Source organism: Pinus tabuliformis, chromosome 4_2 (assembly GCF_031772625.1).
Source record: "Pinus tabuliformis cultivar Carrire ecotype Pingquan chromosome 4_2, CPIR1, whole genome shotgun sequence".
Lineage (NCBI taxonomy): Eukaryota > Viridiplantae > Streptophyta > Pinopsida > Pinales > Pinaceae > Pinus > Pinus tabuliformis.
In genome coordinates this window covers 930,266,241-930,270,826 of record NC_142304.1, presented here as the reverse complement: position 1 = coordinate 930,270,826, position 4,586 = coordinate 930,266,241, and the positions used below count along the sequence as shown (strand labels likewise).

Sequence of the window (4,586 nt, the reverse complement as noted above, 5' to 3'; positions counted from 1 at the left end):
AATGACTTCTATTCAACTCTAACTCAATCTAAAATGTCAAAACTACACTAACCAAACACATTCCAAAGCTGACATAGAATATTCATGAAAAAGAAGTAGATACCAGCGCATTATCGAACAGGCATCTAATATCTCACATAGATGAGAGATTGCTTAGAGTTTTATTTAAACGGACAGATTGGATGCATTTCCTATAGCCCCTTGTATTAGTCTAGTTGATACTAAAAGTAGTACTGCTCGTATTGGATGTAACAGTCTGCTCCGGATTGTACGTAAGCACCAATGGAATTGCCGCATAAGCCCCAGCTCTGATTGCAGATGCTGGTAAGGCAGTTGGTGCAATCGCCGCCAGTTACATATTGCTCATTGCAATATGCTTTGCCGTAGGCAGTGGGTGACCCCCCGGTACCTGCATTTGATGTCTTGTAAGTGTAACCGTTAGAGGGCCCCGTGTTTTGTTCCAGATCTACGAATAAGTTTCCGAGAGTGTCGAAATAAGGACTTCCGCTTGGGATTTTGGCGTCGCTGCACAAGGCCGTTACCTGCGCACCCGCCACCACGAGTAGTAACATTAGAGCTAAAGCAAAGCTGAAGCACCTGATCGTCATGGCGGCCTGAAATGAAATAATATCAACTCTAATAATGGCAAACGTTATTGTGATTCTTATCAATCTGCCTTCGACGCCCCCGTTTTATAGCCCTAGCGGGACATGGTTGTGTTGTGTGGGTAGGATAACCACTGTGACGTCAAGGATGATGGTGGTTTTGTTAGTCTCGTAAACCGCCATTTTGGATACAGACCGCCATTCATTCGTTCACACGAATAAACAGGCGGCCATTTATTCCTTTTGGATACATGAACCACATATTCCTTCATATTCCTTCTGTGTAACGTGCGGAGCTCGAGACAACTAAGAAATATTAAAATGTAATGTCAATTAATTTGAAGTAATTAAATTTTTTAGGATTTGATTTATCAAGTAATGTAAATTATTAAATTATATTTCAATCTAAATGAATGTATTTCATTTGGCCGCAACAGTCATTTTTTTTTAATACTATTTTTTTTAAATTGACTTGATTTAGTTACTAGGAAATGAATATGTTTCATTTTGTCTCGGCAATTATTTTATTTTGGTGAAAATAAGAACTTCACATTAAAAAAATAAGTCAAAGATATGAGGAGTTTAATAGTTTATATCCAGTGTAAGTTACTATTTCAAAATAACTAAAAAAAAATGTGTTTTTCATACTTGATAAATTTATAATTCAAAATTATGCATTTCTCATGCTTCAAGGGTTTATGCTTAGTGTAAGTAACTATTTAAAAATAATTCAAAAAATGTATTTTTCATATCTCACAATTTTATGTTTCAAAAAATTATGCATTTCTCACACTTTTTCCATACCTCACAATTTTATAATTCAAAAAATTATGCATTTCTCACACTTTTTCCATACCTCACAATTTTATAATTCAAAAAATTATGCATTTCTCACACTTCACAAGTGAGAAGAAGTGATTCATATTTTAATTCATTATTTCATATTTATGATTAAAAATTTATAATTAGTGTAACTATATACATTAAATTAATGCACACATATAACTATCCATAACCATCAATCCATAATGAACATCAAAACACTTACTACATGATACATCTCATGTTGCTAATATTTAAAAAAAAATGAAAAACACTAACTCAATTATAACTTTATTTTAAAATATCATTATTTTATTATTAAATATAAATAATTAATATATAAGTCAAACATTTATACAATTTTAAAAATATGGACCAAAATTGTTAATCATGGCCATTTATCCCCACTTTACCATAGAGATTCTTAATCTACAAATAGGCTTTGTTACAATAGCATGGGCCAATACCATGGATTATCAATACCACATGCCCCAAAACCATAATTCACTTCATATGACACTTGTTTATATGAAAAAAGTTTTTATTAATCAATTTCATTAAAAGGCAAAAGAATGACATAATTACTTTAGAGATAAATCTAAACATTTGATTTGTGTATAGTACTATGAGTATTCCAAAATTCCATTTAAACTAAAGGAAAATAAGGGAATACCTAATTTATAGATAGATCTAAGTTTTCAATTTGTGTACACTACTATGAATATTACAGAATAATCCATGGAGGTAAGATCTCTACCATCCCCCTAATAACTATTAATAATTAAATTAAAATTCTTGAATCCTTATTCCAAAATATGCTATGAAACATGGGTAAACATCGAAATAATACCTCATAATATAAGATGCAAAAGATTCATGGGGAAACGCATGACAAGCAACCAAAGTTGAAGCTTATGCCCTCTACTAGGGGATGTAGTTAGCCAAAGAAAATTGTTGGTTAGTTGGCATTGATTGAATGGTTGGTGGCACACGGTATGGTGGCATTGATATCAACTAAACTAGTATTAAGGATAGAAGCAACAAATGTTATCATTAATCAGCATCATGTTCAGGGGGAGTCTCATGGTTGATGTAGTATTCTATAGAAAATCACCATAGTAGCAGGATTAGTGGAGAAGCCTTAAAAAGATTACTATGCTTGTTAGGCAGTCCCAAGCTTTGGAGCAGATTTTATCCCGTGTGTTTAGCTCAGATGCTACTGGAAATGACATAGTTGAATAAAGCTTGGAAGGATCTTTCCAATGGTTTGATGAAGTCTGGAAATGGCCCTCTAGATCAAAAGTTATGGACAAACAAAGTAAAGACCGCAAAGCCATAACAACAGTGCCCACAAGGCTCGAAGGCACAAAAGCCGAGAGGAATATTTAAAAGATACCCAAGATGGCATAAAGAAGGGGTCACAAGATTAGATCTTCGAAGGTCAGAAGCATTGAACCTCGGAAGTCTCGAAATCCCGTAGCACTGTGCCAGGGAGTGGGTGGTAGAATCCCGGAAGCCCTTAGCACTGCGCCATGGAGCGGGTGGTAGAATCCTAGAAGCCCGTAACACTGAGCCAGGGAGTGGGTCATAGAATCCCATAATCCCGTAGCACTATGCCAGGGAGCGGGTGGTAGAATCTTGGAAGCTCGAATCCTGAAATCTTGTAATTTTTATAATTGGAATTATTGGAAAGCGACAAGATTAATGACTTCAGGAATTAGAGTTGGTAGTAGGTCATGGGTAAATTGAATGATTTAAAAGAAAATCGATTACAAAACCAAGGATTGAGGGACCCTTTCTCTCTCCTCCAATAATATACATGCAAACATATTATTGGTCAGAGATGACATCAGCCTGACATAACGTTGGACACATGGAAAGAAGTTTTGGTATTTTTGGGTACCCAAAAGGCTCATATATGGGTGACACATGGGCCTTTCACAGGTTGACATGTCGCATGGATGACATTAGCACGATGTCACCTTGGCAATGAGCATACCGCAGAAGTTAGAACTCCCGTAACCTTTTGTTAAAATAATTTTGTGGAAGCTTTGGGATAGAGAGCTAAGGGATAAAGTGTTGTCACAAGGTTATATCAACAAAAAATAACCATAGGCGAAAGAAATTGTAACAAAGGGACTTTAGCCTTTGTAGGGCAACAGAGAGATCTAGCACATGTAGGCCTAGTAGTAGGTCACACCACTTGGTGCTCTGAAGGAAACAAGTAGAGGAACTAGGGGAGATGTGCTATGGCACCAGTGGGCAAGGATGGAAACTTGGAAGACCATAAGGTGAATGCAATCCATTTTACAAGAAGTTATGAGCTTTCGTGGGTCCAATATTTCATCTAAGCGTTGGGAATGTGTTTAAAAGGCATGGATGAGTTGACAACTCTCCACGTCATACCCATGAATGAGCCAAAAACTTGACTGCATAGTTTACAGAGGATACATGAGTCAACAACCCATAGTAAATGTGAATAGAGAGGTTGGTTCCATTTGATTAATGGTGATTTTTAATCAGTCCCGAACTGAAGCATTCCTCCTCTAACATTACTTGCTCGCCACCTAAATATAAAAGAAGAAATAATCCTTTGGTACACTGGCTTTGACCACATAAGAAGAGAACCATATTGGGGTACACTCTAAGCACTGCAAACGAATTAATAAGCATGGAAGTGGCTTGTTGGTGGGTTGAATTTGACTTAGTATTTATTCTTAGTTTGGGAGACACTCAAGGGGTCGTTCCCTACATTAATTATAGTTGTAGTTTTTGAAGTGTAGAAAACACTCAGATGCCCATTATGTGGTTTAATGCAACTGTAGTAGCCACAAAATTCGATGTAATAACAACATGGAGAGCCATCATGAGTATACTATTAGACATTATGTATTGGACAAGAGAGACAACATCGTTCCTAGTGCTGCAGAGGAACAAAACTGTGGAAGAGAAGTTGAGAAAAGGGAGGCATGTGAAATTGTTGTGAGCTAAAGAGTGTAGTGCAGTCACTGTGTGGAAAAAGTGTGACTGTGACCAAGTGTTAGCTATGATATAGATTTGTAGAGGGTCGATATTCGAGCTTGTTGGGCAAGAGAGAGAACATTTCAAAGGAGAATTGTAGAGATGAAGGAGAGGAGTTGGTATTGCAGTAGATCACAT

The 4,586-nt window shown here is 36.4% G+C and overlaps 1 pseudogene; it reads right to left on the bottom strand.

The window, feature by feature from the left end:
- Positions 1–221: 221 nt before the first annotated feature.
- On the bottom strand, positions 222–608 carry LOC149172751 (antifungal protein ginkbilobin-like protein pseudogene; annotated as a pseudogene).
- Between the last annotated feature and the right edge of the window lie 3,978 nt (positions 609–4,586).